At 47.4% G+C, this 27,993-nt stretch overlaps 1 protein-coding gene across 1 annotated transcript in view; it reads right to left on the bottom strand.

Annotated features, from left to right (window-relative positions):
- LOC126425220 (activating transcription factor 3) overlaps positions 1-27,993 on the bottom strand; it is a 522,996-nt gene that overhangs the window by 361,424 nt on the left and 133,579 nt on the right. The window lies entirely within an intron of this gene.

Here is a 27,993-nt window from a genome sequence, read left to right as displayed (position 1 = left end):
CACTGGCGACAACATCGATGTACTGTGGAGACCTCACGCCCCACGTGTTGAGCAATTCGGCGGTACGTCGACCCGGCCTCCCGCATGCCCACTACACGCCCTCGCTCAAAGTCCGTCAACTGCACATACGGTTCACGTCCACGCTGTCGCGACATGCTACCAGTGTTAAAGACTGCGATGGAGCTCCGTATGCCACGGCAAACTGGCTGACACTGACGGCGGCGGTGCACAAATGCTGCGCAGCTAGCGCCATTCGACGACCAACACCGCGGTTCCTGGTGTGTCCGCTGTGCCGTGCGTGTGATCATTGCTTGTACAGCCCTCTCGCAGTGTCCGGAGCAAGTATGGTGGGTCTGACACACCGGTGTCAATGTGTTCTTTTTTCCATTTCCAGGAGTGTATATTATACTAGAACTGATATGTGATTACATTTTCACGCTGTTTGGGTGCACAGATGCTGAGAAAACAGTACCCAGAACAACCACCTCTGGCCGTAATAACGGCCTTGATACGCCTGGGCATTGCGTCAAACACAGCTTGGATGGCGTGTACAGGTACAGGTGCCCATGCAGCTTCAACACGATACCACAGTTCACCAAGAGTACTGACTGGCGTATTGTGACGAGGCAGTTGCTCGGTCAACATTGACCAGACGTTTCAATTGGTGAGAGATCTGGAGAAAGTGCTGGGCAGGGCAGCAGTCGAACATTTTCTGTATCCATAAAGGCCCGTACAGGACCTGCAACATGCGGTCGTGCATTATCCTGTTGAAATGTAGGGTTTCGCAGGGATCGAATGAAGGGTAGAGCCACGGGTCGTAACACATCTGAAATGTAACGTCCACTGTTCAAAGTACCGTCAATGCGAACAAGAGATGACCGAGGCGTGTAACCAATGGCACCCCATACCGTCACGCCGAGTGATATGCCAGTATGGCGACGACGAATACACGCTTCCAACGTGCGTTCACCGCGATGTCGCCAAACACGGATGCGACCATCATTATGCTGTAAACAGAACCTGGGTTCAACCGAAAAAATGACATTTTGCCGTTCGTGCACCCAGGTTCGTCGTTGATTACACCATCGCAGGCGCTCCTGTCTGTGATGCAGCGTCAAGGGTAACCGCAGCCATGGTCTCCGAGCTGATAGTCCATGCTACTGAAAACGTCGTCGAACTGTTCGTGCAGATAGTTGTTGTCTTGCAAACGTCCCCATCTGTTGACTCAGGGATCGAGACGTGGCTGCTCGATCCGTTACAGCCATGCGGATAAGACGCCTGTCATGTCGACTGTTAGTGATACGAGGCCGTTGGGATCCAGCACGGCGTTCCGTATTACCCTCCTGATCCCACCGATTCCATATGCTGCTAACAGTCATTGGATCTCGACCAACGCGAGCAGCAGAATGCTGAAGATTAGATGGGTAGATCACGTAACTAATGAGGAGGTATTGAATAGGATTGGGGAGAAGAGAAGTTTGTGGCACAACTTGACTAGAAGAAGGGATCGGTTGGTAGGATATGTTTTGAGGCATCAAGGGATCACAAATTTAGCATTGGAGGGCAGCGTGGAGGGTAAAAATCGTAGAGGGAGATCAAGAAATGAATACACTAAGCAGATTCAGAAGGATGTAGGTTGCAGTAGGTACTGGGAGATGAAGAAACTTGTACAGTATAGAGTAGCATGGAGAGCTGCATCAAACCAGTCTCAGGACTGAAAACCACGACGACAACAACAACAACAATTCCAACCCTCCTCGCCGATGAACAGCAGTTGGTTGGTTGGTTGAGTATGGAGAGATGATCAAGCATCGAGGTCATCGGTCCCTTCGCATGAGGGAAGGAACGGGAAGGAAGTCGGCCGTGCCTTTTCAGACGAACCATCCCGGCATTTGCCTGAAGTGACTTAGGCCAATCACGGAAAATCTAAACCGGGATGGCCGGCCGCGGGTTTGAACCGTCGTCCTCCCGAATGCGAGAGCAGTGTGCTAACCACTGCGCCACCTCGCTCGGGTTATCAGAATTTGTTGTGAACCATTAGGCATGTAATTTTTGTACATGTTCAAAATGGCTCTGAGCACTATGGGACTTAACATCTCTGGTCATCAGTCCCCTAGAACTTAGAACTACTTAAACCTAACTAACCTAAGGACATCACACAACACCCAATCATCACAATTTGTACATGTTATCAGATATATTTTTCTTGTACATTTCAAACACACCATTTGACGTGATATACCTCACATAATGATTGTCTGTCAATGATGTAATGTCGTATCCAGTAGGTGGGGTTTACAGTACGTATTCCCTAGTAATGCTGCCTTATTCGGCAGTTACAGATCCTGGTCCGTCCACTGCCGCCAGCCACCATCATCTCTATAACATCATCTTTTCTTATTACTGTATCTTTTATTTTAGATGTTTTCAGCCCCACTACCATCTGTTTTTATAGAAACCCTGTGAATGTGTAATACTATTGTACTACGCCCTAAAGATGGTCTAAATTATACACCGAAGCCGGTTCGCAACCTAATGAAACAGGTTTTTGGTTCGAGATTGATTTAGTGGATTTTAGTATGTGTGTCACTGAAGCACAGTTACACTCGATGTCCGAGAGGGTTACAGACGTTCTTGCTCTCCTGTAAACACCGAAATCAGCGACAACTGAACCATGTATTCTACCAACTACACAGTATGACGAGAAACACTTGGTTATTTCCATCCTCCCCGACTTGCAGTTTTAATGGCCACGCCCGAGCCTGGCAGCTCGCCACACACAAGACACGCCGGCTGCTGCTGTGCAGTTCTCCGGTCTCCCAGGCGCAGCGCAATGGGACGCCGGGGAGGCGCACGTGCAGGAAGCAATGGGAACCACCAGACCAGGCGGCAGCTGGAGTTCCAGGAACCAGCCGCCGCTCTCTCTCTCTCTCTCTCTCTCTCTCTCTCTTCTCTCTCTGGTCTGCGGCCTTGCCCGGCACGTCTTCCCGGGATCGCTAGTTCCCAGAAGCGCCGCGGCAGCCAGCGAGGCGCCGCCGTCGCCACATCTACATCTCAGCTCTGCGGACGAGTGTGTGTTGCGTGGCTGTGGGTACTTCCCAGTGTGCCGCTTATCGGAATTTCCATTAGCGTACGGAGCGCGGTAAGGGTGAACGGCTGCTTAAACGGCTTCGTGCGAATTGTTAATAGTGTCATCTCGTGTTAGCGATTCCCACGAATGCGGCATGCGGCAGGTTGTGAATTATTCCTCAATTCCGAGCTCGAAGGTGTTCGTCGAATCATTTTACTACAATATAAGTTGCACGTGTTACTCGGAGCGATACGATATTATTTGATAACTAAGAGTATTTGACAGCCTACATGACGTAATATTTATCTCTACTTTACTTACTAAATGGCCGGTCTCGACAGAAGGTATTTGTTATCTTCGGATCTATACTGTACCAGGTGAAAAACATTACTATAAGAATCGGCATCTATACGACCAGACAATAAGTGATGTGTGCACGAAGTTCGGTTGAAATCGGTCTGGTGGTTTATGAGAAACGCAACATAATAACTGGATATCACGATGATATTTACACGCCTTTTTAAGTGAATTGTAAAATTTTTCCGGCGAATTGACTGTTCAAACAAATTTCGGCCTTGCAGCCGGTCGGTCGCCGGACGCGGTGGCAGAGCGGTTCTGGGCGCTTCAGCCCGGAGCCGTGCTACTGCTACGGTCGCAGGTTCGAATCCTGCCTCGGGCATGGATGTGTGTGATGTCCTTAGGTTAGTTAGGTTTAAGTAGTTCTAAGTTCTAGGGGACTGATGACCACAGATGTTAAGTCCCATAGTCCTCAGAGCCATTTGAACCATTTTGCAGCCGGTCGTCGTTCAATACCTCGCACTATATTTCAACTGGGCACCTGCCAGTCATCTTCAGGTAAGCCGTCGCAGACTGGCGAAAACGTCCTCCGTTCGGCAACATATAGTGCGCTGTAACTATTGTGCGAATGCGTCCAAAACTTGATAGATGAACCACACTGCCCGCCGGCAGCGCCCTCGCTGGTGCAATGGCGGAACTCAGTCGCCGTCTGCGTTGCTGTTTGCCGCGGTCGTCGGCGCACTCTGCCGTCTTCGACTAGAGGAAATCGTGGAGATGATGGGATTCCATGCACTGTCGAATGTTCTTTAAGCCAGTCGCGAGCAACTGTGGACCGCTGACATTGCGTTACTATTTGGGAACATGATGTCTAGGAGTGACTGCAAATGGTCTGCAAGTAGCCGAAGATAACCATTTCCATAACCATAATCGGTTCAGGTGTACCAGAGGACTCTGTCCATTTCATGTAAACCCAGTCCACACCACTATGGAGACACCACAGCCTGCACAGTGCCTTGTTGACAGGCCGGCCGCTGTGACCGAGCGGTTTAGGCGCTTCAGTCCGGAACAGGGCTGCTGCTACGGTCGCAGGTTCGAATCCTGCCTCGGGCAGGGATGTGTGTGATGTCCTTAGGTTAGTTAGGTTTAAGTAGTTCCAAGTCTAGGGGACTGATGACCTCAGATGTTAAGTCCCATAGTGCTCAGAGCCATTTCAACCATTTTGAACCTTGTTGACTTCGTGGGAACCGCACCACGCTCGTGCCCTGACATGAGCTCTTGCCGACTGATATCGGGATTGATCATCTGACCAGGCCACGGTTTTGCAGTCACCTCGGGTCCAACAGATATCGTCACGAAACTAGGAGAGGCGGTGCAGGCAGTCGTGCTATTAGCAAAGGTCGATATTCTCTTTCCACAGGCCATTAGCGCCAAATTTCGCCGCTCTGTCCTAAAGTATACGTTCTTGGTACGTCACAGATTTATTTCACGCAGTGTTGCTTGTCTGTTAGCACTGACAGCTCTACGCAGCGCCGCTGCGTTGTCCGTGCTGAGAAATAATCCCAGAAAAGTGATGTTCTCGGCACACTCTTCACATTGTGAAACTCTGAATATCAAATTCCCTAACGATTTCCTAAATGGAACGTCCGATGCTTCTAGCTCCAAACTCCATTCCGCATTCAAAGTCCGTCGTGCGGCCGTAATCACATGGGAAACCTTTTGTAATATGAATCGCCTGAGTGATTGTTGTTTTATACCTTGTGTACGCGATACGTGCTACATGGAATACGTGATTGCGGTCTGCAAAATTTGTCGCGAATACAACTAATTAATGGTAAAGAAGTAAGAAAAGGCAACCTGACCAGGGAAAATGATGTAGTAAGCGATAACTTTTATCCTACGGGTTTGAAACTATGTATAAAGTTTGTTGCAAATCTGTGAGTCGTCTCATTCTCAGATGTTGGAAGTTACGGGTATTTGCGCGTCATGGGCTTCAGTGTTTTTTCATCTCCATCTCTGTCATAGGTATGTGATTCTTGCCCACACAGCGATGATTCCGCCGGCCGAAGTGGCCGAGCGGTTCTAGGCGCCATAGTCTGGAACCGCGCGACCACTACGGTCGCGGGTTCGAATCCTGCCTCGGGCATGGATGTGTGTGATGTCCTTAGGTTAGTTAGGTTTAAGTAGTTCTAAGTTCTAGGGGACTGACCTCAGCTGTTAACTTCCCCAGTCCTCAGAGTCATTTGAACCATTTTTGAACAGCGATGATTTCCAGACAATAAGTGATGTGTGCACGAAGTTCGGTTGAAATCGGTCAGGTGGTTTATGAGAAGATGTGAAATATCTGCACAAGGCACGCGTAACTTAGGCAAATGCTTTATCCTGTGACGCCTAGTGCAATTTTATGTTGACAAGAGCCTCTGCGTGTGGGCATTTACTAGTGGATGTTCTTTCTGAAGTGCGATATATGTGATGTGGCTGCTATCTAAAGCCACGGCGAGTGTTTCAGCACGTGGCGAAACCGAGGTGGAACCGCGTCCAGACGTCGTGGGATTGGGCGGCCAGGCCTCACTGCAGACGCCGGACGTCCTACGCTGGGCAGAGTGGTAAAGAAGGACAGGCGGCGAACTGTGGCGAAACCGACATCAGACTTTAATGCTGTGTCTCAACACACAGAGCACCGAACACTCCTCTGTAGTTGACAACCCACGTACTTGCCAATGTTAACGTCACGACATCGGCAACTATGACTGAAATTGGCACGTGACCATCGGCTCCGGACGTTGACGCAGACGAGGTGCGGCGGCTCCATTGTGCTCTGGAGAACATTCACGTGGTAATCCGCGGCTCCAGTGGAGCTCGTGCGAGGCATCGTGACGGCCGAGGAGTATCGTACACTGGTTGCACACCACGTTCACCCCTTCACGATGGTGATGTTTCCCGACAGCAGTGGCATTTTTCATCAAGATATAGCCGCGTCACAAGACCAGGGGTGTCACGGAGTGGTTCGAGGAACACAGTTGTGAGTTGCAGTTGATATTCCGGCACCCAAAATCGCCAGATCTGAACTCGATAGAAGAACCTTGCATGTAATTGAACGTAACGTCGGAGCTCACCGCCCCCTCCCAAGAATTTGGGTGAATCAGGTGACGTGTGAGTGCCAACTGCCTCCAGCGACCTACCGAGGACTCGTCGCTTCCGAGCCACGACGCGTCGACTCTGTTATCCGCGCCAGAGGTGGACACACCGGCTGCCAGGTGGGTGGTCACAGTGTCCTGGCTGGTCGGTGTATGCGGGTGGGTCTGCAAGTGAGGCGGGGGTGCAACATTCCGTCTACCTACACTGCCGCCTCAATCGTCTCTCTACATACCGAGTTACTGCCCGTGAGAGTGGCTGTTTACTATGGCACCCAGATTTTCCGGCTAATACTGATCCTCACCGATCCCCAAAATGTGTTGCAGGAACTACGACATCAGGCGTTTGACGGACACACTAACACTTTTTCTTGTAGGCCGTAATAGACGCGCCGATATTGGGCCTAGACGGTCGCTTACTTTAGCTGAAGGGCATCCAGGCATCCTCCATAATGAAATGGTTGGCTGTCTCGCTGAAGAGAGCATTACGGAACGACAGTTACGTCCATCCCCGATTCCTTACACAGGTTTCAACTCGACGGCAACAAAGCTGCTTATCGCGCTTGGAACTGTGAGCGGCACGCGTCCCGCCACTTCGAGGGCGGCCCTACAGGCGAACGTCTCCTCACCTCGGTGAACCTCAGCCTGAGCCTGGGGGGGGGGGAGGGGGGGGACGGCTGTTGCCCCGCCCGCCGCCACCGGTTGGAAGCCACAGCTTCTGGACACTGAGGCCAGGACACAACGCTGACGGCGGGTCTGGACCACGTCAGACTGGCGTGTACCCAGCACTCCGCTGCACAGCCGCTCTTGTACCAACAATTGGTTACAAGTACCTACCCTCTACTTACAAATGTACTTGCTTTACTTCACTGGCTCGATATAAATAAATACTACCTAAGAACTATTTAAAATACGACGGTATCCGGCTTTGACGTTTAAGTCGTGTGTATCTTGCCCTCTCATAGAAGCAACCCGGTTCAGAAACTGGGACGCCTTTGCTTAAAAAAAACTTATCTTTGTAAGCGGCGCCCTTGTCCAGCTTTCAATTGAAAGTTACTGTGCATGTAATTCTCGTCCGGAACCGGTCCGGTTCGAATCCTGGGCCGCAATTTTGTATTTCTTAATTTAACTAACGAACTCTTATCACTGTTCTACTGTCAAACTTGCACTGATATTAACTTGGTACTTTTGTAACTACAGCTGCCAGTCTGGTGTACATATTTTAGTGTTTCTATTTTACATTAAGACCACATCTTTGTACAACGAAGTTTTTATTGTTCTACCGTGGAAATTGCAAAAAAAAAAAAAAAAAAAAAAAAGGCTGTACGCACTATGGGACTTAACTTCTGAGGTCATCAGTCCCCAAGACTTTGAGCATAGCACACACATCCATGCCCGAGGCAGGAACTTGCGACCGTAGCAACCGCGTGGTTCCGGACTGAAGCGCCTACAACCGCTCGGCCATAGCGGCCGTCCGTCGAAGTTGCAGTTATGTCAATATGGCACTTGCTTAACTATTGCTGACCAAAGCCGAAAATAAATAAATAGATAAAATATGGATAAACGGATCAATCTAAACAAACGTGGAGTACAGTAGCTGTTTACGGTTCAAATGTCTTTGAGCACTGTGCGACTTAACTTCTGAGGTCATCAGTCGCCTAGAACTTAGAACTACTTAAAACTAACCAACCTAAGGACATCACACACATCCACGCCCGAGGCAGGATTCGAACCTGCGACCGTAGCGGTCGCGCGGTTCCAGACTGTAGCGCCTAGAACTGCACGGCTACTCCGGTCGGCAGCTGTTTACGAAGTGAGGATCCAGAGAACTCGTGAACTATATGCTGAAGTGTTTTCTACCAATCGCCATGTGCAATCTAGTGTTTTGATTTCGAAAAACTGCAACATACGAATTTCCGTACAGCAAAAAGAATAACACCATCGAGAATAACCAGAGAAACCTTATTGTAGTAACACATCTGCGAACATTATACGACACATTCTTAATATCCATCCTACAAGTAACACACATCACCGAGGATAACTCGTAAACAGGACACATCTCCAAGAACAGAATAATGAGCTATATCATCCTGTTGCAGCTTCCTTCCTAACTGCTTCCAGGAGCTACAGAAACTGACTTTCAGTATTTCACATAATTATTGACCGAATTTAAAAATTTAAAATGTTGTCATCGCCTACTCATTAAGACGCACCATCTTGACGGTAAAGGCTTGACACTATAAGACAAGTATGACGGTTAGAGGCGTTATACATGTCTTGAGTCAGTCTAAGTGAAGGCATGCAAATTACTCGGACTACATTCCCACAGGGTTAGAGGAACAGAGCACTTAGCGAGCTTCAACAAACTTTACATTTTCAAGAATTTTAAATTGCAAGCAAGTCTCTTATTTAAGCAAGACGGCAAAGCAATATCATTCATGTTGGCAGTGGTGACGCCGTGAACTTGGTAAAGAATCGTCGCTTTTAAAAAAAATTTGTTCAAATGGCTCTGAGGACTATGGGATTTAACTTGTGAGGTCATCAGTCCCCTAGAACTTAGAACTACTTAAACCTAACTAACCTAAGGACATCACACACATCCATGGCCGAGGCAGGATTCGAACCTGCGACCGTAGCGGTCGCGCGGTTCCAGACTGTAGCGCCTGGAACCGCTCGGCTACAACGGACGGCCATGGCTTTTATGCGCATGACAATGTTTATCTAAGATTCGCAAATTGTTTAAAATATAGTGAAATTAGAAGTTTAATTCTTTTCTATGGTATTTTAAAAGTATTTCATAAGCGGTTGTGAATTTCAGACGTGTGTGTTCATGGCAGTAAAAGCAGCCCTTGTTTACCAATGTAACAAGGTGAATGGTTCTACTATTTGCCGACTTGCTTCAATAAGGATGTTTTATGTAATTTGAAATATGTGTACACGAGAAAACGTCTGTGTACCAAATATAATCATGCAAATACCTTCCTTTCTGTATACTGAACTCCAATGAACGAGACACGTAAGATGAATCATTTCACTAAATCTGACTGGTACTTTTAATCCACGTTTATTTACCATCTGACACGAATAACGTTCTGCACACATACGAAGTGTATTAACTCTTGTAACAGCAGCTCTTATAATTTATTTCAGTAAGCAGTTATGAATTTTAGACTTTCGTCTCTTTTTTGTGTGTGTGACATGTTATGGGACTTAACTGCTAAGGTCATCAGTCAGCTTACACACTACTTAACCTAAATTATCCTAAGGACAAACACTCACACCCATGCCCGAGGGAGGACTCGAACCTCCGCCGGAACCGGCCGCACAGTCCATGACTGTAGCGCCCTAGACCGCTCGGCTAATCCCACGCGGCTTTCGTCTCTTAGCGGCCGTTTAGGCGGCCGATACGTGCCAGAGTTTAATGACATTATAGTTCTCGTATTACTTCGGGCTTAACGAGGTATTAAATTTCAGTAAAATAGTCTCGATCGCAGACAAATACGCACAGAAGGTCGTGAGGATAGGCAAAGTTGAGTTTTGATAAATTTCGCCTTAAACTTTGATAAAGTTCCAAATTCTCTGGAAAACACCATAATGAGCTCTACTGAAGTAGTCTAGGCGTTGTTTTAATGAGGCAGTTCTGTTCATAAATCGAACGATCAGTTCGTCTCACGAGTTTACACTTTGTTTGCGGACTTGGCCTTTCAAGGCACAGCCAAAACATCTAAAAGAGTAATGAGTGAGAAGCTCGGTGGCTAAGAAACGTGACCACCTCAGCAGGTCCGTCTTGTGGGGAGTGTTAGGTTCGGGCCACACGCTCGGCCTTCGCCGGGTCTGCTCCATCCTTCCTCCGCACAGGGCGACATCTGGCTCGGTACTGCGCTGCGCCGTCCTTCGACCGGCAGAATCGTGGCGTAATCGCTGTTTACCCCCCGCTGCTTGTTCGTGCTACGAAGGATGTCCACACGTCCAGTGGCTATTCGCACAAAAAGAAGCCACCTCGCGACTTTCGTCACAAGACTGTAAAAGTGAATGCGAATGACACACGAGAAGGATGACAATTCACAATATACAGGGTGATTCAAAAAGAATACCACAACTTTAAAAATGTGTATTTAATGAAAGAAACATAATATAACCTTCTGTTATACATCATTACAAAGAGTATTTAAAAAGGTTTTTTTTTCACTCAAAAACATGTTCAGAGATGTTCAATATGGCCCCCTCCAGACACTCGAGCAATATCAACCCGATACTCCAATTCGTTCCACACTCTCTGTAGCATATCAGGCGTAACAGTTTGGATAGCTGCTGTTATTTCTCGTTTCAAATCATCAATGGTGGCTGGGAGAGGTGGCCGAAACACCATGTCCTTAACATACCCCCATAAGAAAAAATCGCAGGGGGTAAGATCAGGGCTTCTTGGAGGCCAGTGATGAAGTGCTCTGTCACGGGCTGCCTGGCGGCCGATCCATCGCCTCGGGTAGTTGACGTTCAGGTAGTTACGGACAGATAAGTGCCAATGTGGTGGCGCTCCATCCTGCTGAAATATGAATTGTTGTGCTTCTTGTTCGAGCTGAGGGAACAGCCAATTCTCTAACATCTCCAGATACTGTAGTCCAGTTACAGTAGCACCTTCGAAGAAAAAGGGACCAAAAACTTTATTGGCTGAAATGGCACAGAAAACGTTCACCTTAGGCGAGTCACGTTATACTGAGTTGTTTCCCGCGGATTCTCAGTGCCCCATATACAGACATTGTGACGGTTGACTTTCCCGTTAGTGTGGAAAGTTGCTTCATCACTAAACACAATCTTTGAAACGAAAGATTCATCTGTTTCCATTTGAGCTAAACGCCTAGTCAACAGCGCCTCAAGCGAACAAATGTACAACTAAATGAAACTTTATAGCTCCCTTAATTCGCCGACAGATAGAGCTTAGCTCTGCCTTTTGTCGTTGCAGAGTTTTAAATTCCTAAAGTTGTGGTATTCTTTTTGAATCACTCTGTATATTATACAATCGCATAAGCGACAGGTACAGTAAATTTGCTAGGAAACGATATTACAATAACATACAGAAAGAATTTAAAGGATTATTTGGCAATGAAACAGCAAAAAAATTACAGCGATCGACGGACGACATTCATTGTTCTGTACATCGAGAAGCACTTAACTCTAAATTTGCAGGCATGCGGAACGTGCAAAAATTGGCGGCATGAGCAGTAAAATTTCTGAAGTCGCAAGCAGTATTCCACTGTCAGTTGCAACATCGGACGGTTAAGCCAAGAGGCACCCCTGGAATGAATTTGTGAGGGAAAAAGGAATGAAGGGACGAAAATTAGAACAAATTAGAATAGACTGCGGACCTTGTATTTTACGTGGAGCTGACTGCACGTTGCTAGCTGAGAAACAACTTCTTTCTGAAATGATGGGGATGCATTCAAAAAGAAAATCGCGTCTTAGAAGGGACACATTCTGACAAACAGAGTCCAATTCCTTAAGCTCACTGGCGTTAATGAAAACACGAGACGTGCGGAATTCATTGTCGCCTTGAGAGAATTACGAGGGTAGTTTCGTAAACGTTTTGAGGACACTGCCAATCTTATGTCTTTTCTCAAGCTGTTTTCGAGACCGAGTCCAGCTTCAGCTGAAAGCGCCCTGTGCATGTGCAGACATAACTGATTGACCAGCAAGGAAGTTCAAGTCTTGACGGCAAATCCTTTTACGTTTTCCCCAGGTACGTGGCGTTTGTTTCCATAATGAGGTTGCAAAACTGCTACAGTATTTCGCTCGACTTATTTGTGTGAAAGATCTTTTATCGATTATGAAACTAAGTCACGATTGCGTGGCGACGTCAGTACGAAAATCTTTGAAATTGTCTGCTTCTATTCGTAGCTCGACTGTTTGTACCAGATAAAAATTATATCACGTCTTCGCACGAGACAAAAATGATTATATAATGCCGAAAATTCGTTCTCTTTGTGATTTATGCTGTTGCGAAAAGTGAAATACAAAACCAACTCGTATGCAGTGCGACTGCACTGCCGCTTAAATGCGGTGCGTTCCTTGCGAGGATGAGCGCGTCGCCCACGTATCAATCTATTGCAGTCAGCTACTACTCCAACTCCCTCCCTTTGTACATCTCCTCCTCCCCTCTGCCTGTCCATTTCCTCCATCCCGCACTCTTTGTCGATATCGTCCTGCCTCTCTATCCACCCATCTACTGCTACCCCTCACTCTCTCCACATGCGTCACCCCTCCTGTGCGTTAGCCTCGCTCCATCTCCTCCGCCCTCTCTTCCCATCTCCTCCACCGTCGCTTTGTCCACCTCCTCCATTCCCCACCCACTGTCTGTCTCCTCCTGTCCATATCTCTGCCCATCTGCCCCTCCCACGCTCTGTGCGTCTCGTCCTCCCATCTACCCTCCTCTCTGTCGATCCCCTCCACCCCTGCCTTTGTCCACTTCCTCTACCTCCCACTTTCTGTCCATATCCTCCTGCCTGTCTCCCAGCTATCTCCCTGTCCATCTGCCCCTCCCCCATTTGAGCGTCTCCTCCCCCCATCTAATTCCATCTTTTCCCGACCTTCTCTCAGACCATCTCCTCCCCAACCCACTTCCCCTCCTTCCCTCTCTACCCACCACCCCCTCCCCAGTTCTCTCACCACCCATAACCCAATGGATGTTTGGTGGTTGTTACTGCGACAGTATTTCTTTCCAGATCGTAACGAATGCATACCAAATTTGGTTGAAATCTTTCCAGGAGGTTTGGTATGAGTTTTTTGCCCGTCCCTTTGCACACATACGCACTTGTCAAATCCATTTAACGTACATCGCACATGTTTGCACACATCTCTAGCGAATTTCGCCACGGTTTCAGGTAGCTCAATTTTTCTCTTAAACAATGTATCGTACGATGTTATAATTTTGCAAGTACACCCAGCAGCATACGTGGCTACTGTCTGCGTAATGTTTTGCGAATAGAGTTAGTCGCGATGAAATCATAAATGGAGACCTAGTGCGCGATGCGGCAATTTTTAACGTATCACACACAGTGTTTGAGACGTCATAGCTCCTGAACTACGTGCGTGCAACGGTATAATTTTATTTCGGTGGTATAAGTCAATACTGTCGGAAAAATGTGTCGCGAATACTGTTAGTAGTAACGATGTAATAAATTAAAACGACGTGCTTCATCTGGCAGTTTTACTGCCTGAACAGCGAAAATATAGTAAGCGACATTCGGCATTTTGTGGCGATTGTCAGCGAGAAAAGGTTTCGTGAAGATTTGAAATTATTTGCAAAGTTTGTTGCAACTCTCTAAGTGCCCTTATTCTCAAATACTGGGTGAACGAATATTCGCGCGTCGTCGGCTACCTGCTTTTTCAGCCGCACTTCCACCCACGTGATAAGTGGGCAGTACTTACCCTCACTGTGATTACTTTCAGACTGGTTAAATTACGTCCAGTGGTTTGGGACATACATACATACATACACCTACATTCATACCTGTACGTCCATTTTTATAATATGTATGGATTCGTACCGGCCACCTTCACCTATAAGAATGAGTACAGGGAGGTATTTATTACGGACCACTTTGTACAGAGCTCGGATGCCGGTGTACCGGCGTCATTAGCAGCGCCGCGCCGCCGCTTTATTGGAGCCGGCCGTGCAGCTGATGGGGGACAATTGACGGACTGGCCTCGTCCACAAGCGGCACGTAGCCGAGAATTACGACGGAAGCCAGCAGACAGGGTGAACCACGGCCGTAAAGCCCTCAGGAGCTGCCATTTTCCCTCGTAAAAGTGGTTTCGAGTGCCGCGTACACACAGCAACCTGGCCAGGAACCGGCACGCAACAGCTTTTATTGAACGTTTACTCACGTACTATTGCAGCTGTCGCGGCAGGCGCAGCCCGTGCACGTTTCAGCTTCGGGCAGTGTCTGGCACGTGTTATGGGAACTGCACGACTCACCTGTGAAAGGAAACAAACAGCAAGGCGTTACTACGTGCCGTACACAGGAGAGGCAGCAAACCTGTAAAAGTACGTTTTGCAGAATTTCTGTGGAAACCATACTGTAATAAAGCCAAAATAACGAATTAATGTGCACAACGTCCACACAGGGATTACAGATTACTGGAAGATTTCAGGAGGTTCAAATGGTTCAAATGGCTGTGAGTACTGTGAGACTTTACATCTTAAGTCATCAGTCCCCTAGAAGTTAGAACTACTTAAACCTAACTAACCTAAGGACATCACACACATCTGTGCCCGAGGCAGGATTCGAACCTGCGACCGTAGCGGTCGCGCGGTTCCAGACTGAAGCGCCTAGAACCGCCCGGCCACTCCGGCCGGCTTCATTTCAGGAGGCTATATTTCCATCAGCAGTGGGGATAGATACGCTGATGACGGCAAAACGGAACAGAAGAAATGTTAAATTGGCACGAAATGCACTGTAATAGCCAACAAAAATTTCCGTTCGAGGGCGTTTCCTTCTGCAGCGTGTATGCAACGTAGGGCGACTCCGATACGGACATAGATTGCGCAACGGGTGTCAGTGCAGGAATCTCTATTGGTGACTGAGGACGCCGTGGTGGACAACGGAACACCAGTATTTACGTCGTTTGAAGGATGACAATTATACATTTTACAGGTCGAATGTTTTTAGATTGGTTAGTACATCTAACTGCATATGGCAAGAGCAAGTCATTAATGCTGATTTTCCCCTGGGCAACACGTCAGGTGTTGAAGCGCGGACGCAAAACGGTTAGTCTATACTGACAAGCATAGTCCACTTGTCGGTGTAGTATCAGACTGCGGGAAACATTACGTCCTGAAGGTTGTGACGTGTTTGTGGGTAGCCTATTCGCCGAAGAGATGTGTCCACATATTAAGGTACCACAAACAAAAATATCTGCACCTGTTGCCGTTACACACGCTGTAAGTACCGACCATTGTGCGAGGCATTAGCGTGGTTTTCGCCTCTTTCCGACTTTTGTACGGCAAATACAACGTGAACTGTGCAGGCATTATTACCTAATGCGTCCAAGCAGGACCAACGTGCTGTTGATGTTTTCTTGACTGCCGGGCGACAGACACCGGCAGACATCGTCGCGCACGAGTTGCGCTAGCTCAGGTGTCAGGCACTCGAACTCCCGTGAGAGCAGACAATCCCTCGTAGGCCAGGCAACCAACGGTTTCCCTGATTCCACGTATTATGACTGAGTATGTGAACACGTTATAACAAAACTACCCGGCTCTACACTGCACACATACCCTCGAAGACAAAGATATTACAACAATTGTTCCCTACGGTCATCGTTCATGTGAAGACAGCTCTCAGCATTCCCGCTCAAAATGTGCAGGGGTATTCCGAACGCAATGACAAGAATCCGCAACTGACATTATGTTATATTGGAGTCCCTGAGTTGGTCTGATGTACTCTGCAATGCACGCTTGTCTGAAGGCACCGGAGCAGTTGGCAGCCGTATGAAATACGAGAATTATATTCGCATTTGCGAATATGACGAAACTCCCGCTTCACTTTTTATTGCTAACTATGAAAATTTGTACAGGACCGTGAGTCGAAACCGGAATTCGCGCTTTACGGGGACGGTCATCTTAACTGCTTCGGCTACCCGAGCACGCTTCCCAGACAGCCCCGAACTTTCATACGTCACCATATAGTTTACATCCTATACTCGCACGGATACTGTAAATTCCTTGCATGCAGAAATGGATGATTAAAGTCACGGCTCTGTTTATCGACATGAAATATTATGTTTCAGTGCCTGCAATGTCCTTCTGACACGAGTGCCTATAAATAAAACTGCGACTGTAATGATACGCCTCTCCCTCCAGTGAATTGACAGTATTTGTGCGAGTGCAAAAGACACGGAAGTCCGCGTCTGTGTAGAGAGCGTGCTCCGTTGGCCACAGGCTGCTAAGCTGACCACCCGCATAAAACACTGCAAGTCAGGGTTCGAGTCCCGGTCCGCCACAAATTCTCACTGTCACCGAGAAACAGTACAGCTGATGTTTCAATATATTCGACAATGCGAATACAGTTCTTCTAATCCACATTGCGTCCCAGGACTTCATTGACGCTAGAAACTTCATTGACGCCATCGACAGGGCAAGAAGACACCAAAGCTCTCAAATATCCTTTACACATAAATAAGCTGCGGGTTCATGTCGGGTACTGGCGGTCCACCACCGATACCCATGTTGTTGAAACTCTGTTTCCCGGTACTTACGTATCCGGACATGTCCGAAAGAACAGATACCATCGGTGACCATGCAGCTCGTTAGAATGAAATTACAATGAAATGAACACTAGCCACTAGACCGCGAGCTGCGGACTCGGGGATTCGAGTCCTCCCTCGTACATGAGTGTGTGTGTGTTGTCCTTAGCGTAAATTAATTTAAGTTAGATTATGCAGCGTGAAAGCCTCGGGACAGATGATCTGAGCAGTTTGGTCCCATTAGAACTTACCACCACCACCGCCACGTAATAGGTACATACTAAAAGCGGCTAGTAGACCACAGAGAAAGAAGCAAATGATTGTAGTAAACAGGGGTGTGGAAAGCAATACTTTACCAGATGCGACATATGGATGCCAATGTTACAGTACTGTTAATTACAATGAAATGAACACCCTTAGCTGCTTACAGGCGTTGACATACATCAACGGGGACAGATGAAAATGAGTGCCCCGACCGAGACTCGAACCCGGGATCTCCTGCTTACATGGCAGACGCTCTATCCATCTTAGCCACCGAGGACACAGAAGACAGATGTATGTCAACGCCTGTAAGCAGCTAATGGTGTTCATTTCATTGTAATTTCATTCTAACGAGCTGCTTGGTCACCGATGGTAGCTTTCTTTCGGACATGTCAGAAAGAACAGATACCATCTTAGTATATATATAAATAGCTAAGGCTCACCGGCCACTTGACCATCTTCCTCTTCTGTGCGAATGCACAAACAGTGCCCGAACTCTTACGGGAATCGGCAACGCGCCGCGAGTAATGAATATAATGGGCGGGAGCACTACGAATGTAGTGCGGGACAATACGTTGAGAATGTGGGTTTCGCGGGAGGCGTGCCAGAGATAAATCCCTGCAGTCGCGCTATCCTCTGTGTCCTCGGTGGCTCAGGTGGATAGAGCGTGTGCCATGTAAACAGGAGCTCCCGGGTTCGAGTCCCAGTCGGTGCACACATTCTCATCTGTCCCCGTTGACGTATGTCAACGCCTGTAAGCAGCTAAGGGTGTTCCTTCCATTGTAATTAACAGTACTGTAACATTGGCATCCATATGTCGCATCTGGTAAAGTATTGCTTTCCACACCCCTGTTTACTACAATCATTTGCTTCTTTCTCTGTGGTCTACTAGCCGCTTTTAGTATGTACCTACTACGTGGCGGTGGTGGTGGTAAGTTCTAATGGGACCAAACTGCTCAATCATCTGTCCCGAGGCTTTCACGCTGCATCATCTAACTTAAATTAATTTACGCTAAGGACAACACACACACACACACTCATGTACGAGGGAGGACTCGAATCCCCGAGTCCGCAGGTCGTGGTCTAGTGGCTAGAGTTGCTGCGTCTGGGTCACGGGGTCCCCTGTTCGATTGCCGACCGGTTTGGGGATTTTCTCTGCCCGGGGAGTGGGTGTTTGTGTTGTCATCATCATTCGTGAAAGTAGCTAGATTAGACTGTGTAAACATTGGGACTCGGTACGGGCGCTGATGCCCGCGCTGTTGAGCTCCCCACAAACGAAACATCATCATCATCATCATCGAACCTCCGACGGGGGAAGCCGCGCGAACCGTGGCAGGGCGCCTGAGACCGCGCGGCGTTTGTACTTGTAAGAGTACCGTGATGATGCTGCTAACTTTCAGGGACAATGGAGAAGGTTTTTTATTCCAGTACAGTATTGGATCACTGTTTGTACACGTGATTATGTCGCAGTTGGTGATAATGGAGAAGGGTAAATGTATCGACTTGTAATAAGGGACCTCGGTCCAGAGACGACCGAGTCGAAAGTTGTAAACGAAGATGTTTCTGATACCTCTGACAGTGGAATACGTGTACCGGCACTGTTGTTGCTGACACTGATAGACAGACAACTTTCAGAGGTGGCAGTACAGACCGAAAAAAGAAAACATCGGGTCTAAAATGCGTACGTTAAGGGCTAACGGCAGGTGTTCACCTTCACCTCTCGTACTGCCGGCTGTCCCTGTACATGGCGGGGCGTCCCGCTTCCCCATCAGTGCTGTTCACAACTGCTGGACGGTCCTGGGCGCTGCGATGCGTTCCAGTCGTACTCGAAGGAATTTGCGTAAGGGGGAAGGGACAAGCCAGGGCCCGCGCTCAATATCGTCTCGTCTCGAGACCTCCTCCACCGTGCGCTGTTCGCTGCGGTTGCGCATTGTCATCCGTAAAAATGCAGTCAGGGCGGAATGTATCCTTTTAAAAAACGCACGTGGGGAAGGAGTACAGCGGTAGACCAGTGAGTGTGCCGTTTTTAAGGATCTGGTCTGTACGTCCACGCAACATTCAGCCTCCCCACACCGTAACACACGAGCCACCAAAACGATCACGTCTCACCCACCATACTGCTCGAACATACAATGCAGCCAGGAACGTGGCCGAACCTGACCGTTCTGGTGGTCCGCCTGTTGTGCAGACGAATACTGTCGCTTCGGCGCGGTGGCCTCACACTATCTTCGAATGCGGCACTACTGTGATACTGTGCTCCTGCCTCACGTGCGTCCTCTCAGCTGCGCATTCGGTCTACACTTTACTCTCGTGGACCATAATGCGTAGTCTCATCGAACTGCGCAGTTGGAAGGCTGTCGGAACAAGACGATGTCCGGGGAATGAACTGTCCTGCTTATTCCCCCGACTTGAGTCCCACTGAGCACGTGTGGGATGCAGCATTCGCCTCCACCGACGACCGTCAGGAACGGAACCACCCTCCACAAAAAGCCCTTCCCGAGCTCGTGGGAGCACTTTGCAGAGCACGCACTACCGTTCGTGGTAGCCACGCACCCTGGTAACTGTCTCGAACTGCCTTTCGTAATGACAGAGGCATCATCATTTCTCTCATTTGCCTGTTACTCGGCACTGACACATTATGTGAAAGTTACTTTCCTCGCTGAGTTTTGCACACCAGGGTACTTTCGGTGGTCTGTCCAAAATATAACCGGAACGAATGAGGGTATCGAGACACGGTTTTCACTAACTTACAGTGTGCTACGAGGCAAATTACAGAATGAAACCGAGCGGGTTGGCGCAGTGGTCAGCACGCGGGACTCGCATTCGGGAGGACGCCGGTTCAAACCCGTTTCTGGCCATCCTCATTTGGGTTTTCCGTGATTTACCTAGATCGTTTGAGGCAAATGCCGGGATGGTTCCTTTGAAAGTGCACGCCCCATTTCTTCCCAATCCTTTCCCAAACCGAGCTTGCGCTCTGTCTCTAATGACATAGTTGTCGACGGGACTGAATGAAATTTTCACTCTGCAGCGGAGTGTGCCCTCATATAAAACTTTCTGGAAGATCAAAATTGTGTGACTGTCGGAGACTCGAACCCGGCGCCTTTGCCTTTCGTAGGCAAGCGCTCTGCTGACTAAGCTAACCAAACACAACCCGTGCTTAGACCTCTACTTACGCCAGTACCTCTACCTTCCAAACTTGACAGAAGTTCTCCTGCGAAACGTGCAGGGCGAGCAGTCCTGGAAGAAAGGATATTGTTGAAACGAGCCTTGACCGTAGCCTGGGGGATGTTTCCAGAATGAAATTTTCATTCTACTTCAGTAGATCGACGGCTAGAGCACTTGCCTGCGAAAGCCAAAGTCCCGAGTTCGAGTTTCGGTTCGGCACAAAGTTCTGATCTGCCGGAAAGTTTCATGTGGTAAATTGTCTGCCGAATTATCATCCCAACTTCTGAACCGTTCAACAGCAGTCTAGAATTGATGAACGAGGCGATCCCGTTGTTCAAAACAGTACTCTATAGATACCGGGTACTGAATGCTCGCCCTTATTTCGATTGCACATGACACTGGATTCTTCTTACACGTCGGTCGGGGTCCTGAAGATGGCGTAGTGTATCGCCGGAACTGGCCGCGTTAGTAAATTAGAAGTTGAAATATAAACGATTTAAGGTGTTTTTGGTTGTTTTATACTGAACAGCCAAACTTCGTCAACCATGCCGTATAATGATGTACTGACTTGAAATTAAAAGATCCGCGAAAGTCTTGGAATCCCTGGGACCGATGTCCTGCCAGTAAGTGTCGATAACGGGCAAAAGCAGTCGAAATTCTCGATTCGCGGCATGGACGAACTGTCTGTGTATATATATACACACACACACAGTTAAATTTGTACGGAACCCTCAGTGCGCGCCGGCCGGTGTGGCCGTGCGGTTCTAGGCGCTTCAGTCTGGAACCACGTGACCACTGCGGTTGCAGGTTCGAATCCTGCCTCGGGCATGGATATGTGTGTAATGTCCTTAGGTTAGTTAGGTTTAAGTAGTTCTAAGTTCTAGGGGACTGATGACCACAGATGTTAAGTCCCATAGTGCTCAGAGCCATTTGAACCATTTTTTGAACCTCAGTGCGCGATCCTACTCCAATTTTACGTTTACGTCTCTTGAGGCGCCCCCTACGGACAGAATACCTGGTTGGAGGACGCAGTTAGATGTGTATTTACCTTGTGTTCTTTTCAGTTACTTAGCGAGGACTTGTATAATTTTCTAAATAACTTAATATTTCTTCGGCGGCCGGTATGTTTGACCAGGTCAGTGGAGGGTGCTTCCCTCTCTAGAGGCACTTACACGGTCAGTAGGCGATCTCTGCACGGACGCAACTGACGGTACACTCGCCCCTGCCAGACAGACAACAGTTTCCTGAACGGAATCTCTGTCCAGCGGCTATTCTAAGCTCGTGGCCGTGCGCCACGTACGCTAAACGTCAAATATGTACCTTCTGGTGCACGAAGCTTAACTTAATGTGAATAATAAGTGATTCAATAACAGCTGTCGACATTCATTACAACCGGAATGGATCCGAACCAATATACAGTGCTCCTACATTCGTGGACCTCCGGTAACATTCACGGTTTACATTTCCGTCTGCGGAGGCTAACAAATACCTTGGAAAATATCGAGATTTGAAAACTAATGAATCGTTTATAGTAGCCGTGTACTTCATTTAGCGAAGCACAGACCGAGATCGGTGTTTATCTACTTCCCTCAGCCAGTGTGAGTTTTGTACTGATGATCCGTGCATATTGCGATGGCTGATTTTCCCCGAGTTTGTAAGAAATATTCGATCTGTAAATAAAATCTTCGAAACGCCGCATCGGTTTGCTATATTTATAAACACCGTGATCGATTTTTCTTTGATTCATTACTTTATTTTCACTTATGTCACTTATGTTGTGTGGCAGGTGTAAATTTATACATAGGGGTTTAAAAATGCACCACATATTCCTGCAGAAGGTAGCACTGCGCCAAACCAGAAGAAAAGTTCCTATAACGTTATGTCCGGAAACCAGTACTGCTGAGATAAGGGCCAACCTGTCCTCTTATTCCCACTCGTTTGTTACGTACAACTCAATGTTAAAGTAAATAAATCGGAACTGTGTTTCCTCCCCTCCGCTACGGTTCTGTGTTGTGAATTTCTTTGCTCCTAACAGTTTCTTTTATTTTCCACGCTTTTACTCTATGAAGTTTTTGTAGTTGCTATTAGTCATCTTTTAGATATTAAAGGGAGAAGATCACTATTCCTAAAAGTGTTGTGTTCTTGGTATAAAGTTATATCGTAAGTTGAGCCACAACAGCCGACACTATAGGCAGTGGCTGTAAGTGGCTGCCACGCATCCTCACACATCCTTCACGTCTTCTCCACGGTGAAGCACGCACTTTTTGAAATGCACCTGGCTACTGGGACTGCGTCCCACGCACTGGTCACACTTTCCTATTACGCCTGCAAATTACAGGTGCGTTGGGCGCACATCAATGCCTTTAAATGCCCCGTGGCCAGAAATACAACTGCGTCATCTCCGGTGACCAGCGATGCATAGCTACCAGACCTCTTCGACCAATGCATCGCACATGAAAGGGGAAACGGGCCAGAGTCAGTCAAGCTGTAAGAAACGCGAAACTGAGGCATGCCCGTACACTAAATGACGACAGATATACACCAGTTGTGCTGTGGAAGAACCTGCGTGGCCGTGGTAGAGGTAAAGCACCCTGCTGTCCCAGCCGGAGAGCTGAACCGGTGCTTCACGTTGCCCACAGCCACCACAGTACTGGGACACAGGGCATTAAGTGCCGCAACTCTCCTATCAGATACTCTGGGACAAACGGGCAGAAGCTTCTGTACTAAATGTAAAGAACGTCTTAATCTAGCTAACCCCAGATCAGCCCAAACTAACCAAACTTGCAATATAATTTAAAAATTGTTCACCAGGAAATAACGAGACATAACCTCAACATTCTCGAAGAGATCGAGATATTAAGACGCAAAAAGCGTCTCCCAATGCATACCCTCAATGGGCAACTACAGTTGTGTCATCGCAACATTTTAGCAAAGTCCGACGCTTAAAGAGAATAACCTAGCTCTGTGTTAAACCGTTTTCACACTGAGTTTTTTGGCATCCTTCCGTAAATTACTGTTCTTCACTCTGCCATTTTGATGCTTGACCTTTAGAATTGTTAATCATTATGAGCCTCATAAGTCATCGTATATGAATTTTCTTTTCCAAAGAAGATATTGATAAAGTCCCACACAATTTCTTTTAATTCGTAACCTACCGCACCTATGTGAATTTATCTTCGTGGGGATTTCTGGATCCGAATATAATATATATAATTTCTGCTTTATTAAAGTATACATGTAGCCAATTATACGCGACAATTCTTCAGCCTCAGTTACAAAATTTTTTTTTGGTGAAATTTTCGACGTCGTCTGGTGACATGAAACTAATGTAGGGAATGCTGTGAAGCGACCTGAGTGGACGGGAACTTCCCGCTTCAGTCCCAACAAAATACCGCCACAAAAATCCCTCCACTCGTCCACACTCCTGCATGATGAGCACCGTTCTGTTACCACAGAACCAGAAGTAAACATGGTGCCCGAGACTCTTTCCATTCCTCCTGTAAATTCGGAAAGTGAACTCAGCAACATCATCTTAGCCATTTTATTCTGTTTTGGCAACCCCAACGACAACCGCCGTTACCACACGTCCGAGGAGAGAGAAAAATTCAGCTTGCTGTCTACCGCAGCAGATGAGCTCACTCGTACAAGAGCCAAGTGAAAATTGGAGGTTGAAAACTCCCAAACCGTGAAAGTAAATGTTCGTAAGGTGAATTCTACAGTACGCAGCAATAGCATGGAGCGGAAACACCACACAATGCAACAGAATTAAATCAACAGACAGAAGAACGCTAAGAACAACATCAAAGATACCCTATGAACAGATATCGACGCTTCACACCACACTTGCAACCGACTCCATGGAATGGAGAATAATAAAACAGCTGGCCTCATACGGCGACAACAGAATACAGACAAACGAAAACATCAAAAAACTGAACATAAAATCACCGTCCCAGCTGAACCTACCAAAATACAAGTATCCATTTCCACCAGAGCTAACAGCAATAGCAACAGAGAAAAATCTGCCCCAAAAAACAGAATGAACTAGAACAAATTACAAGAGGAAAACAGCTACCACAACACCTACAAAGTAATGAAATATGAAATAAAAGAATATAAAGAACTAAAGCTAAATAGGAGGTTTTAGGGGGTTTCCCTCAGCTACAAGGTGAATGCCAGGGAAGTGTATTTACCCTATCCAGGAAAAAAATAGCGCAAGTAGAAAAGTAGATTTAGATAATAGGTAGTTCTCTACTCAACCTAACAAATAAAGAGTATCGCAATAGCAAAATTTAAGTCTAAGCTAAGGCTCCAAAGGACATTAAGTCCTCCATGAACCAGCCTACACGTATCTGGCGAAGGAATGAAAGTTTTAAAAAAATTGCTGAGTATCTGCTAACCTGTAGTAGTGGCATTCTCTTGTAGTTTAGTGTCGTTGATTCTTTGATGATTATACAGGTTACAAAATGGAATTGTATAGAAGTAGGCTGTACACGGCGCAGTGATGCGTGTTTGAGAGTGTGTCCTGGTGAATATGTGGAACAACTCTGCAACTGTCACTCTTCAATCGTTCTGTGTACGTTGGCATTATGATGCTTGAATCAGCAACAATGTGTTTAGAGTGTTAAGTTCTGAATTGTGAATGCAGTTTTGCCACGTAAGATAAGTTGATTTGATTCTTAGCGTTAGTAAGGAAGCAAAGCAAGGTAGAAATCGAATACCGACAGAGTTATAGCACAGTTGGGAAAACTATAAAAGCCATGAATGTGAAGCGAAGCATGAAGAGAATTAAAAGAACTGGAATGTAATATTCACAGAACACCAGTCTGGGTGATCCGAGTCGCACATCGCAGCTTACAAGGTAGTCCTTGTTTGCAGGTAAGAGCGCATTCTCCTTTATTTCCAGTTTTGCTATATCACATACGTGAAGCAGCGCTGTAGCACGTACAGGGTAAGGAGCGGGGGCGGGGGGCTGCCACGCTGCCCACCAAACGCGGTTGCCCATCTGGCCATCAGCATCGAGATACGTAGGGAAAGTACACTTACTCTGGGGCGAATGAAGTAACAGGTAGTAACAAATATTTGCTAACAAAAGTTGTCTTGTGCCAGCCACACGATAGGAGACGTCTACATGTGATATACACTATCTTTCAGTAATTTTACAATGCCAGGAAACGTTGATATTGATAAATAAATGGCTTCGTCCTAACCGAAGACGTACGACGTTATACGGACTACACCAACTGTACGCTGTGCCCCATAGCTGGCTGCAGTCGATAGGACGCCTTTCGACCTATCTGGTCACGTGGTGGATAGGCTCTCGTACCGTTAATAGTTAGCTTATAGTCAATGTTAACAAGTTCATTTTACGGTATATCTTAAGTAAACGCAGCATAACAGCATTCCATGTAAAAATTATTTGCACAAGAAAATTCTTACTGCTCCATTATGTGAAAAAGAAACGATAGTATTGCACTTTCTGAAACCGACGCCTCTGCAAGGGGACATGAGACTGCGAGAGCACCTCCACCTTACAGGCAGCAAGAATTCCTACTTGGCGGCTCACCGAGTCACTTCGAGGACGGACTGTCTTCTGGGAATCCGCGGCTGGGCGTAGGTACCAAAAAAAAAAATAAAAAAAAAAAAAAAAAAAAATTTTTTTGGACGTTTCTCGATAATGCGTAAAGATTTTGAAAACTGGGATATGTTTATTCCAGATAAATACTTAGTGAATATACCGTTAAAATTTGAGCAATTTTCTGCGGTTATTTATTATTTAAATTTCGGCTCATACTTGATTTTACGTGTACAAGTGGGTCAACATTGTACGTCTGTTTCTTTGAAACGAATAAAGATATCAAGAACAATTTTAAGGCTGTTCAAGATCGGGATCTTTGGAACACAGCGTAAAATTTCAGCCATTGCCTGTGCATAAGAATCTCGGAATCCTCTGACGGGTTTTGGTTCGCCGGTGACGGCGAAAATGTAGTTCAAAAACTCGTTTATGACGTTTTCCGAGAAACTGCCTAGGAATTAATGGCGCCTTCATAATTACTATCAAATCCACCGTAGAACAGAGCAAATGCAAATAAAAACCAACCGATTTGTTCCATTTGCCTACGCAGGTAGAAGTGTACAGTATTTGTAACGTGACCCTGTACTGTAAGGTAGTGACACGAAGACTGTTCGCTGTACAAACGGTCCCAGAAAACTTGACCCAACAGAAGACGAGGCACGAGGACTGGAAAATCCCGTTTTTATGTCCGGCGTTTTGGAACGTATTAGCTACCCACGCTGTCGCACGCATACCGATACAACGAAGAAGCCGGCCACACGAGTTCTCAGCGCAGAGCGTAGAGAATGCGCAAGCGGTGAGACGTTTGTGTGCAGGCGGCATGCAGGTGAAGCCCGTGGCGAGCTTCGCTTCTCAGAGGAGACATCGCAGCAGCACGCGGGCTGATTCACGCGGACGTGACAGCTCTTGGCGGCACGTGCCGGCTCTCAGACAATACGGCCACTGTTGCACTGCGCGAGGCTCACGTCTCGCTACTCCGACGTGAACTCGCCCCACTGCGGAAGCGTGTGGAAACGCTCAAAGTGATCGAGCAACTAGGCTGCCCACGTCTACCTGTTACACCTCACGCTGAACACGTGTGCGGTTATCCTCTGTCCTAGTTACTCTTGTTAATATTATTCAGTCATCAGTCATTCGCGTCATCTGCTGCTTCTATCTAACTTTTCCTACACGGTCCAGTCATATTAACATGGCCACCGCCTATGTTCGTCAGTGCGCAACAACGACTCACACACCGCAGATAACAGCACAAGCAGTGGACGGTATCATAAGCAAAATCTCCACATAGCGGCGCCTGTGTTATTGAGAAGTATCGTAGAACGTTCCTCAGGAGATGCATTGCGCTTCTTAAGAACGCAGACACTGCAGTTTCAAATTTATTCGCAAACATCAGGCCTGAGACTCTCAATAAAAAAATGTTTCAAATGCCTCTAATAACTGTGGGACTTAACATCTGAGGTCACGAGTCCCCTAGACTTAGAACTATTTAAACCTGAAGACATCACACACATCCGTGCTCGACGCAAGATTCGAACCTGTGACCGTAGCAGCAGCACGGTTCGGCACTGAAGTGCCTAGAACCGCTCGGCCAGAGTCTCAATAAATGTGTTCTTCTTGCACTGGAATATACGTACCGCACGAGTGCAGTTTGTGAAAAACAGAGGACGACATTTGGAAATTTGGGTCTGGCCTTGGTTCGTACACGGATATCCGAAGCGGTTAAGGTGACAGCACGCGCAGAGCGGGATATCCGGGTTCGAGTCCCTCTCCGCAGAAGTTTTCACTGTCGTCATTGCAATGTACACCCGACGAGCATTTGAGAATACATTTACTGTACAACAAAGCGGGCCAGGGGGACCCCGGAAACAGTGAAGTCGCTGTCGTGATGCGGAAACGGAGCGATTCACCTGACGTCCATCCAAACAGACACGAGCGTTGGCTTTCGGGCCAGTGGTGGAAGCATTTCGGCCACGTCTGTAAACGGTTCGCGTGCCGCCGTGTTTTAAGAGCGCCGTGCGCGGCAAAACGGCGCCGTGGTGCAGCACAGGGGCGAACGGCGGCTGCGGGGGTGTGTGGGGGCGCAGCGGCGACCAGGGCTGCAGCCTGGACGCGACAGGTGAGTGGCCGCTGGCGTGGAACGTCTGACACTAAACATGCCGGAGGAGGAGCAGGAGGGAGAGTTGCGCTCTGGGGAACGTATAATGGGGGTAGGTGTCGTACGCTTCGCTCAAACACCTTTCCACAGAAGC

The sequence above is a fragment of the Schistocerca serialis genome, chromosome 10 (genome assembly GCF_023864345.2).
Source record: "Schistocerca serialis cubense isolate TAMUIC-IGC-003099 chromosome 10, iqSchSeri2.2, whole genome shotgun sequence".
Classification (NCBI taxonomy): Eukaryota; Metazoa; Arthropoda; class Insecta; order Orthoptera; family Acrididae; genus Schistocerca; species Schistocerca serialis.
Note: the sequence above shows the minus strand (reverse complement) of the source record. Positions and strands in the feature narration are given on the sequence as shown.